The following is a 12,181-nucleotide window of genomic DNA, read 5'->3' as shown; positions in this document are numbered from 1 at the left end:
AGTTTGCGCTATCCACTTGAGCCGGATCGTCTCCGGCAACACCCTCGGGGCTGGGCCATGGCTTATGCTTCCCACCCGAGCCGAATCATCCCCGGCAACACCCTTGGGGGCTGGGTAAGTGTCAACACCATCCTCGAGGCCCAAGTTCTCTGCGGTAGCCGCCTCTAAGGCTGAAGGTCCCTCAGCTACTTCCATGGGAGCAAGACGATTCAAGTCAGTTTCCTAACCCTCAAGACCGCGCTCCAAGGTCGATGAGGCGCAGGACGCTGCCCGGGATGATCGCAACCCGGTGTCGAACACATCAGCACAAACATCCATCGCGTCACCATCCGCCGGCTCTGATAACAGATCCTCTGGAACCATATCTTCAAGAGTCTGATCAAAGTTCGCCAGAGACAATTCTTGTAGACCAATGAGGGCAGACAGGGCAAGAGAAGGAACTCCACTACTTTCCCCACTGGCAACATATTGCCGACTGTTCTTCCGAGTCAAAGGGACCTCATCTTCTTCCTCCCCGTTGTTTTCATTAGCAACACAGACAGCACCCCCATTGGGATCAGCGACAGATGGAGCACCCCCATTGGGATCAACGACAGATGGAGCACACCCATTGGGATCAGCGACAGATGGATCACACCCATTGGGGTCAGTGTCAGTAAATTCAGGCATAGGCACTTCCTCAGCAGCAGGAACCGAAGGACCAACATCCCGATCCAAACTAGATACTCGCCGAAGACGCCTCTTTTTCCTTTTCTGCTCATCAGCAGGAGAATCAAGTTGATTGGCTCGGCAAGGGCGTTTCGGGCGAACACTGACAGGCCTCTGAATATCCAAGGTTGTACCAGCTTCCGGGAGAGGCGCCACCACCAATGTCCCAGCAGGAGCAGCATCAGAAGAGTCCTCAGCCAGCATATCAAGCATAGCACTTATCTCTGCATCACTAGGATCCAAAGGCACCTCAAAGTGGACCTGCCGTTCATCATCAGGAATTTCTCCAAGCGAGGCAACCAAAGCACTAACTTCTTCGGCAGAGGGTCGCACTCTAAGGCCCAAACTGCTGTCAGCAGGAGGAGGATTCGACACAAAATGAGTAAAGGCCTTGGAAGGAGGCAGGTTCCAGGCCGAGTATGCGACAGGGGCGCCAACATTTGATACCTTGCCTCTGAGTATCATTTCAAGCCGGTTCACCAAGTCTGCAGCAGGAATTCTTCTATTGGTGACCCGGGTTGAGTCAGCCAGACCTCGGTACAGGTAGGCCGGGTATGCCCTATCCTTCAACGGCTGAATGCTCTTGAAAACAAAATCAGCAACCACAGCCTCTGCAGTCAGACCCCTCTCTTTCAGCAGTCCAACCTCAGCCAGCAAAGCCCCTGCCTCAGCCACCTCCTGGTCCGTGGGAGACTCGGTCCAACTCGGAGTACAAACATCCGGCTGTCTTCCTGACCGTCGAGGGAGAGAATTTCCGTGGTTCTCAACAATAAACCACTCCAAGCGCCATCCCTTGATACTATCCTTGAGTGGGATTTCAAGATAGTCAGTCTTCCTCCCACGGCGCATCTCCAAACTCGCACCCCCCACCAGCTGATGCTGCCCCCCGGCCATCCCAGGGCGACAGTGATACAAGTACTTCCACAGTCCAAAATGTGGCAGGACGCCAAGAAAAGCTTCGCATAAATGAACGTAAATGGAAATTTGCAGAATGGAATTGGGATTCAGATGGGTCAAATTAAGGCGATAGAAATCAAGGAGACCGCGGAAAAAGGGAGAAATAGGAAGAGCGAGACCGCGGAGAAGAAAAGGAACATAAATCACGGATTCGTGGGTATCCTCTGTTGGAACAGTGACCCCGTGGCAAATCCGCCAAGAACAGAGCTCCTTCGAAGGAAGGACCCCGATGGACACGAGATGGAGAAGGTCAGGCTCAAAAACAACAGACATATGGTTACCTGCGAAAGGCAACTGGTTGTTGGGGTCGATAGGGGGAATCACCGCAGCGGATGAACTCAAGGCCTTTCGCTTGGGCGCCATCTCAACTCCACCGGCGAACAGAGTGAGAGCCGAATTGCAAAAGGACAGAGAAGATCTAGAGGCAGGAAAACAAGAACTAGGGCACGGAAAGCAGAGGCGGCTAAAAGCGCAGTACATATGGGATCTTCCTGAGTCGGATACCGTTTCCAAAAAGCGCCCAGTCATCACCCGGCGGTTACTTCTAAAACACCGGCATGCCATGTCATCACCCGGCGGTTACTTCTAAAACACCGGCGTGCCATGTCATCACCCGGCGGTTACTTCTAAAGCACCGGTGTGCCACATCATCACTCGGCTATTACCTTCAAAGTGGCCGACACAGCCCGTTCTAACTCGGCTGTTATTTCTAAAACGCCGACGTTACCATCATTCACTCGGCAGTTATCTCTAAAACGCCGACGTCGTCTTCAGTCACTCGGCAGTTATCTCTAAAACGCCGACGTCGTCATAAGTCACTCGGTTGTTACCTCTAAAAGCGCCGACGTGGTCATCAGTCATTCCAACGCTGATGTGGCTTCGTCATCATTTGGACGCTACTTCAGAAGCATAAATGTTGACAATAATAACTCGGCCATCACCCCTAAAAGCGACGATATGATGCTCGAGTTACTCAGCTACTATTCTAGAGGAATCGACTTCACAAATAAGGCAAACAGAGGAATGATTCGAGAACTCCAAGTTACGACACAAGCATAACAAATAGAGAACATCACGGACAATAAATATCGTGACAACCATCAACTGACTATGATGCAAAATAATCAACACAGGAGGAGACGAAATCATTCTTCATTAAGGGAAGTTACAGAACTTACAAATCAACTCGTTATGAGTTGATACTTCCCTACTACTACCACTACTACTACGCTACACTCAACTACTCTACACTACTAACTACTACTACATTATTTCATTATACTACTTCTAACCTATACTAACATCTAAAGACCAGTGGCATCTAGCCACTGGCCTTGTTGCTGCCCTTGCTGCTGCCGCCGCCGTTGCTGCCCCTGCTGCTGCCGCCGTCACCGCCATCGTCGCCGTCGTCACCGTCGCCTCCGTCGTCGTCATCGTCGTCGTCTCTGCCATCGCCGCCACCGCCCTCCTCGGACGAGTCCGAAGAGTCCTCCTCATCCGAGGAGTACTCCGACTCATCCAAGCCCTCGAGCCCGGAGCGCTCGACGGCCCGGATATAAGTCCAGACCTCCGTGGCAATCCCCTGGGAGTCGTCTGAATCGTCAGACGACGCCGGGGGAGAGACGGGAGCCGGGGACCCCTCGGACTCGGAGGAGAACTCCTCCTCCGAGTATTCCGAGTCGCCGAAGTCCTTCGATGGAGGATTCGGCTCGCGCTTGCGTTTGTTACTCTTGCCCATGGTGGAAATGAAGGGAGAAGAAGAAAGCAAGCAGCAGAGAACAGCAAGAGATGTGAAAAAACCGGAGAGGCAAAGGCGCTATTTATAGAAGAAGAAGGCAACCGCTCACCTCCTACCACGGTCACTGAACAGTCGCAAAATATTCAATATACGCTTCAACCCGTCTGAAGATACGTCAGGCGGCTGACGCCGTTTCACGCAACGCAACACCCATTGGGACTCTAGTCAACTGCGCGGGCGATATGATTACACCCGCCGTCACGTCACATTACTACTCAGAAGCAGCCGGCTAAAACACTCAGCGTACCAAGCCGTCCCTTGCCCACACCCATTGGGGGGGACGCCCAGGAATTATCAGTATATTTTTCAAAACTGTCACATCCGTGCAGGGCATGCAATGAATACCTCAAGACAAAAAATGAGATATCAGTAAGGATCAAAGGAAAGCCAAATATAGCCGGTGAAGTACAAAGTCTGACCGACAGAAGCGACATGAAGACTAGCCTGGGGACGTCCATCGAACGTCCAATCAGTCGTAGATCAAATAAATTGCACCACCTAGCAAGATATGGGCAGATCACGAACTCGGCCTCAAAGACAAAATACATGCTAACCTCTAAAGCATAATATCAATGACATAATGCTGACCTCTAAGGCATTCGGAAAAAGAAAGGATGACTCTCAGCAAAAGGACACGAAATGAAAACCTTCGAGTGGATTATTTTCAAAAATCCACTCGAAGCTCGGGGGCTACACCCATTGGGTGCACCTCCGGTGCACCCCATGAATCGCCATTTCAAGTCAAGATAATGCTAACTTCTAAAGCATATGGCAAGATTAAAGGCAAGGCTGACCTCCAACAAAGTGCAAGCGGAAAATAAAAATGATTTCTGATGAAGACCTTCGAGTGGATTATTTTCAAAAATCCGCTCGAAGCTCGGGGGCTACACCCATTGGGTGCACCTCCGGTGCACCCAATGAAGTTCAGGGTCCTACAATACGAAATGCTGATCTCCAAGGCACGAGTGTGAGACAGAGCACCAGTTTTCGAGTGATCAAAGCAGAAGGAGATAGTAAGAAATTGTTTTTACCAAACTGCCCGGAAAGCATTTCTTGCCATAAACGAAGACCGCAAGCTGGACCTAGGATCTTTGGGTCGATTGTCTCAAAATCAACCCAAAGATCGGGGGCTTGTGGGGGACAGATATCCCCCGGGTCCACTGGAAGGATAAAAGACCTCACGAAAGGCCCAAGGGCCCAATAAATCGTAAGGTCGTCCCTTCATGGGCCTGTGGAAGAACGACCAGTGAAGCAGATCGACATAAGGCCGGATCGGTGCGAGCCCAGACGGCCCAACAACGTTGAGCAAGCAACCACAACAGAGACCCGACTTTCCCGCGCTGGAGCCCCGTACAACGGAACCAGGCGAGGATAAATCAGCAGAACTATAGGAAGATAGACTCAATCAGTTCACTATTTCTTAGGTGCGCATTGTTATCACATCCGCATGTATTGCCTCACGGTCGAATATATAAGGCCTAGAGAGCACCCCTTCAGAACAATCGATCTCACTACTCAACCATCCATCCCAACTCTCTACCCTCTAGTGTTAGAGAGCTCCCTTGTAATCCACCACGTAAAGCATTCTCACCAGGACGTAGGGTGTTACGCATCTCCAAGCGGCCCGAACCTGTAAACACTATCCATTGTTCCTCGTGCATCCGGCACGAACCATTTAGCTACAGTCGGCGACACCGTCCTACTCCTAAAAACACCTTGAGGGGCAACCCCGGGTGTGCGGTCGGACCCAAAACACCGACACATGTTGTGTTTCTTGGCTTTGTTGTTTCAGCAAAAGGAATAGATGTGGATGAATCCAAGGTGAAAGCCATCAAGGATTGGCCAGCTCCAACGAATGTAAGTCAAGTAAGAAGTTTTCATGGTCTTGCTGGTTTTTATAGAAAATTTGTGCGAGATTTCAGTACCATCGCTTCCCCTTTAAATGAATTGACAAAGAAAGGTGTTGAATTTAAATGGGGAAACTCACAAGAAGATGCTTTTCAAGAATTGAAGAAACGTTTGACTGAAGCACCTGTACTTATTCTTCCTGATTTCACTAAAACTTTTGAAGTAGAATGTGATGCTAGTGGGATTGGGATAGGAGGAGTTTTAATGCAACAAGGAAAACCTATAGCATATTTTAGTGAAAAATTGGGAGGTGCCCAATTAAATTATTCTGTGTATGACAAAGAATTGTATGCTTTGGTTCGAGCGCTTGAAACATGGCAGCACTACTTATGGCCAAAAGAGTTTGTTATTCATTCCGATCATGAAGTTTTGAAGTATTTGAAAGGGCAAGCCAAACTGAACCATCGCCATGCCAAATGGGTTGAGTTTATCGAAACATTTCCATACATTGTGAAATATAAGAAAGGTAAGGACAATGTGGTCGCTGATGCCTTGTCTCGAAGGAATGTGTTATTGAATCAACTAGAGGTAAAAGTTTTGGGTCTTGAAAATTTGAAAGAAATGTATAATGATGATCCTGAATTTTCAGAACCATACAATCATTGTAAAGATGGAAAAGGTTGGGAAAAATATCATGTACATGATGGATTTTTGTTTAGAGCTAACAAACTTTGTGTACCAAATTCTTCGGTTAGATTGCTTTTATTGCAGGAGTCACATGGAGGAGGTCTAATAGGTCATTTTGGACAAAAAAAGACTTATGAAATGCTCAGTGATCATTTCTATTGGCCCAAGATGAGGAGAGACGTCATCAGATTTGTGGAGCGTTGTGTCACCTGTCACAAAGCTAAGTCAAAATTGAACCCTCATGGTTTATATACTCCTTTACCCGCTCCTAAAATTCCTTGGGAAGACATAAGCATGGATTTTGTTTTAGGACTGCCGATGACTCGAAAAAAGAGAGATTCTATTTTTGTTGTGGTTGATAGATTTTCAAAAATGGCTTATTTTATCCCATGCAACAAGAGCGACGATGCTTCACATGTTGCCAATTTGTTTTTCAGAGAAATCGTGAGGCTACATGGAGTGCCCAAGACCATCGTATCTGACCGTGATGTGAAGTTTGTGAGCTATTTTTGGAAAACATTGTGGGCAAAGCTTGGGACTAAACTTTTGTTCTCCACAACATGCCACCCCCAAACTGATGGACAAACTGAAGTGGTGAATCGTACATTGTCAATGCTGCTGCGAACAATGGTAAAGAAGAACTTGAAGGATTGGGAGGAATGTTTGCCACACGTGGAGTTTGCTTATAACAGGGCAGTACATTCTACAACTAATTTATGCCCCTTCGAAATTGTATATGGGTTCAAACCTATTGCTCCGATAGATTTGTTGCCCCTTCCATTGCAGGAAAGAACCAATATGGAAGCTTCCGAGCGTGCTTCATACATAAAAAAGATACATGAGAAGACTAAGGAAGCAATTGAGCTCAAAGCAGTGCGCAAGGCTACAAGCATAGGAAGAAAGTGTTATTTGAACCGGGGGACTTAGTTTGGATTCACTTGCGCAAGGAACGTTTTCCTGAGCAGCACAAATCCAAATTGATGCCATGAGGGGATGGTCCATTTCGTGTTCTTGCCAAGATCAATGATAATGCATACAAGATAGATCTTCCACCAAGCTATGGCGTGAGCAACACGTTCAATGTTGCTGACCTCTTACCATATACAAGTGAGGACACTTCAGAGTCGAGGATGACTCCTTTTCAACGGGAGGAGGATGATATGACCACACCATTAAGCAATACGTTACAACCCCTAAGTCATACTACATCAACTCAAGTACAACCAACATCATCACCAACCCAAGTCTTTGATGGACCAATTACACGTAGCCGAGCTAAGAAGCTATAACAAGAGGTGCACGCGCTACTTTATGAATTTCAATTAAACACTAATGAGAACTTTATGCTATCTAAGTTGTGTATGTTGATATTACTTAGGTTCACCAAAGAGGAAAGGACAAAACATATCAAAGGTGAATCAGCAAGAAGAGCTATGTCCGAGTCAGTCCAGCGCAACAGAACCGTCCAGAAGAAACAGTCATATCTTTTGATTCCCAAAAGCTATGAAGGCCCATAAGTACTTTTTGGAAAGATCTTGAAGTCTAGTTTCCAATGCTTCTAAAGCCGACTTAATCAAATCTACCAGAAAGGCAGCCGACCTACTTTAGTGCTGACTGGTCAGAAGGTCAACAGTCTGCTTGATGACCAAGTTTTTGTATTAAACTGCATCATTCTACGAAGTTTCATTAAGCATGCTATATATGGTGAGAAAGCTTATCAAGTCAGCTTTCCAACGCAACCAGTCCCACGTCATTTGGAGATTCCTAGGAGAAGTTATTATCAAAATACTGAAGACTGCGCAGAAGTCAAACAGACACACGGAATTCAGTTCTGCAGATCTCCCGAAGAGGCTCCTTCACATTAGCACGTGAAAATACTTTTGTTTCGTGTTTATACCTTGCTAAGGCTGGTTGTTACTAGTATAAATACCCCCCTATGTCTATGATGTAAGGAAGCTTATGATAATCTAAAACAGAACCCCTTTGTTCAGCTGTGAGCTAACAAATATTGAGAGTGATCTCTACCCCTTTGCTCTTGTGAATTCCTTCGCGGGATTGCAGAAGCGACGGCTTCATCCGCTCCCAAGTGGTGCTCCTACTCCCTTCGTGGTCTCCTCGATTGATTGTAGGCTGTGTTGGTTGGTTCTTTGAGAGTGTGGTTGGGTGAATCCTCGATTCAGGCTGCCGGTTAAAGACGGTGGTTGGCTTCGAGTTTTATTTGTCAGGTTGCACTAGTTATCGCTGCTTGCAGCAAGTTATCTTGGCTTCTTTGAAGCTAGTTATCTAAATATTGATCCTACGTCGTGAAGATCGGGCATCGTGACGCATTAGCCATGGTGCGTATTGCGGCCGTTGGAACATCATCTTCATCTACATCATCAGGATCAACTTGCTCTCTTGGAGAGCCATTAGTCTCATCAAATACAACGTCGCTAGAGACTTCAACCAAACCCGATGATTTGTTGAAGACTCTATACGCCTTTGTATTTGAGTCATAACCTAGCAAAAACCCTTCTACAGCTTTGGGAGCAAATTTAGAATTTCTACCTTTCTTCACTAGAATATAACATTTACTCCCAAATACACGAAAGTATGACATGTTGGGTTTGTTACCGGTTAGAAGTTCGTACGACGTATTCTTGAGGAGGCGATGAAGGTAGACCTGGTTTATGGCGTGGCAAGCCGTGTTCACAGCTTTCGACCAAAACCGCTCGGGCGTCTTGAATTCTCCAAGCATCGTCCTTGCCATGTCTATGAGCGTCCTGTTCTTCCTCTCTACCACACCATTTTGCTGTGGTGTGTAGGGGGCGGAGAACTCGTGCTTGATTCCTTCCTCCTCAAGATACTCCTCCACTTGCAGATTCTTGAACTCGGACACGTTGTCGCTCCTTATCTTTTTCACCTTGAGCTCAAATTCGTTTTGAGCTCTCCTTAGGAAGCAATTTAGGGTCCCTTTAGTTTCTGTTTTATCCTACAAAAAGAATACCCAAGTGAAGCGGGAAAAATCATCAACAATAACAAGACCATACTTACTTCCCCCGATGCTGAGGTAGGCAACGGGTCCGAAGAGGTCCATGTGAAGTAGCTCCAAAGGTCTTGATGTGGTCATCACATTTTTGCTATGATGAGAACTTCCCACCTGTTTACCTGCTTGACAAGCTGCACAAGGTATATCTTTTTCGAAACTTACATTGGTTAGACCTAACACATGTTCTCCCTTTAGAAGTTTATGAAAGTTCTTCATCCCAACATGTGCTAGACGGCGATGCCACAGCCAGCCCATGCTTGTCTTAGCGATTAAGCATGCATCTAGACCGGCCTCCTCCTTCGAAAAATCAACTAAATAGAGTTTGCTGTCTAGTACACCCTTAAAAGCTAATGAACCATCACTCCTTCTAAAGACAGACACATCTACATTGGTAAATAAGCAATTGTAACCCATATTACATAGTTGACTAACGAACAACAAGTTATACCCGAGCGATTCAACTAAGAACACATTAGATATGGAATGCTCGGATGAAATAGCTATTTTTCCTAGTCCTTTAACCTTGCCTTGATTCCCGTCTCCAAAGATGATCGAATCTTGGGAATCTTTGTTCTTGACGTAGGAGGTGAACATCTTTGTCGGCGTTTCGAACCCGGGGGGTCCCTGGACCGACGAGTAAATTGTCGCCGCGTGCCCCAGCCCAGATGGGTCGGCGCGAGACAGAGCGCGAAGGGGGGAGAGAAGTCGGAGGGAGATAGGCGTAAAAGGGGAAACCCGCTGCCTTCGTGTTTGTCCCGCGCCCAGGTCGGGTGCGCTTGCAGTAGGGGGTTACAAGCGTCCACGCGGGAGGGAGCGAGAGGCTTACGCGAGCGTCGTCCCGTCCTTCCCCGCGCAGCCAACCTTCTGTAAGAGGGCCCTGGACCTTCCTTTTATAGGCGTAAGGAAAGGATCCAGGTGTACAATGGGGGGTGTAGCAGTGTGCTAACGTGTCCAGCGGAGGAGAGCTAGTGCCCTAAGTACATGCCATCGTGGCAGCCGGAGAGGTTTTGGCACCCGGTTCGTGTGGTGTCGTGGTCGTCGGAGGAGCGCTGGAGCCTGGCGGAAGGACAACTGTCGGGGCTATCGAGTCCTTGCTGACGTCCCCTTGCTTCCGTAAGGGGGCTGAGAGCCGCCGTCGTCATAGAGCATGCGGGGCGCCATCATTACTTGTTTACCGGGGCGAGCTAGATGGGACGCCGGTCTTGTTCCCCGTAGCCTGAGTTAGCTTGGGGTAGGGTAATGATGGTGCCTCCTGTGACATGGTCGGTCCGAGCCCTGGGTTAGGCGAGGTGGAGGCTCCTCCGAGGTCGAGGTCGAGTCTGTCTTCCAAGGCCGAGGTCGAGTCCGAGCCCCTGGGTCGGGCGAGGCGGAGACCGTCGGCTGAGGCCAGGGCTGAGTCCGAGCCCTGGGGTCGGGCGAAGCGGAGTTTGTCGTCTTCCGGGGCTGAGCCCGAGTCCGAGCCCTAGGGTCGGGCGAAGCGGAGTTCGTCGTCTTCCGGGGCTGAGCCCGAGTCCGAGCCCTGGGGTCGGGCGAAGCGGAGTTCGTCGTCTTCCGGGGCTGAGCCCGAGTCCGAGCCCTGGGGTCGGGCGAAGCGGAGTTCGTCGTCTTCCGGGGCTAAGCCCGAGTCCGAGCCCTGGGGTCGGGCGAAGCGGAGTTCGTCGTCGTCCGAGGCTGAGCCCGAGTCCGAGCCCTGGGGTCGGGCGAAGCGGAGTTCGTCGTCTTCCGGGGCTGAGCCCGAGTCCGAGCCCTAGGGTCGGGCGAAGCAGAGTTCGTCGTCTTCCGGGGCTGAGCCCGAGTCCGAGCCCTGGGTCGGGCGAGGCGGAGCTTCCTATGGCGCTCGATGCTGGACTTGGGTGCTGTCAGCCGCACTCTGCCGAGTGGCGCAGCAGTCGTAGCGGCGCAGGCGGCGCTGTCCTCTTGTCAGGCCGGTCAGTGGAGCGGCGAAGTGACTACGGTCACTTCGGCTCTGTCGACTGAAGGGCGCACGTCAGGATAAGGTGTCAGGCCACCTTTGCATTAAATGCTCCTGCGATACGGTCGGTCGGCATGGCGACTTGGCCAAGGTTGCTTCTTGGTGAAGACTGGGATTCGGGCGAGCCAAAGGTGTGTCCGTTGCTGGAGGGGGTCCTCGGGCGAGACGTAAATCCTCCGGGTCGGCTGCCCTTGCCCGAGGCTGGGCTCGGGCGAGGCGAGATCGTGTCCCTTGAGTGGACCGATCCTTGACTTAATCGCACCCATCAGGCCTTTGCAGCTTTGTGCTGATGGGGGTTACCAGCTAAGATTAGGAGTCTTGAGGGTACCCCTAATTATGGTCCCCGACAGTAGCCCCCGAGCCTCGAAGGGAGTGTTAATACTCGCTTGGACGCTTTTGTCACACTTTTTTGCAAGGGGACCAACCTTTCTCGGTTGCGTTTTGTTCCGGTGGGTGCGCGCGAGCGCACCCGCCGGGTGTAGCCCCCGAGGCCTCGGAGGAGTGGTTCGACTCCTTCGAGGTCTTAATGCGTTTCGCAATGCTTCGGCCGGTCTGGTTGTTCCCTCATGCGAGCTGGCCGTAGCCCGGGTGCACGGCCGGGTCCCAAGTTCTCGGGCTGGTATGTTGACGCTGTCAACAGTTTGGCCGGAGCCGGGTTTGCGAGAGCAGCACCCGAGCCTTCGCACAGGGCGAGAGGACGGTCAAGGACAGACTCGACTTTTTTACATACGCCCCTGCGTCGCCTTTCCGCAAGTAGGAGGGGGGAAAAAGCACCATGTTGCCCTTGGAGGGCACCGAACATGGTGTCTCCAGTGAGCTGCTAACGGGTAATCCGAGTGGATGCCCGTGCCCCATTTGTTAGGGGTCGGCTAGAGGCCCAGAGGCGCGCTCCAAAAGTACCTGCGGGTGATCTACCGGACCCGGTCCCCTTTTGACGGGGTCCGAGGGCTCGATGCCTCCCTCTGATGGGATTCCGTTACAAGATCGTTCCTGCTGGTCTCGGAAATGTTCTAGGGTACCTCGGGAGCGTAGCCCGAGCCTTGGTTATGTATAGAACGTACCCAGGGTCATCCCTCGCTCTGTGTCTGAGGCGGCTGTGAACCCTTCGAGGGCCAGCCTACGAACCCCTGATCAGTAGTGGGCACGGAGCCCGAGTGGCCTGAGGCAGCCATTGAACCCTTCC

This window comes from Zea mays, chromosome 2 (assembly GCF_902167145.1).
Source record: "Zea mays cultivar B73 chromosome 2, Zm-B73-REFERENCE-NAM-5.0, whole genome shotgun sequence".
Lineage (NCBI taxonomy): Eukaryota > Viridiplantae > Streptophyta > Magnoliopsida > Poales > Poaceae > Zea > Zea mays.
This window is presented reverse-complemented; position numbering follows the sequence as displayed.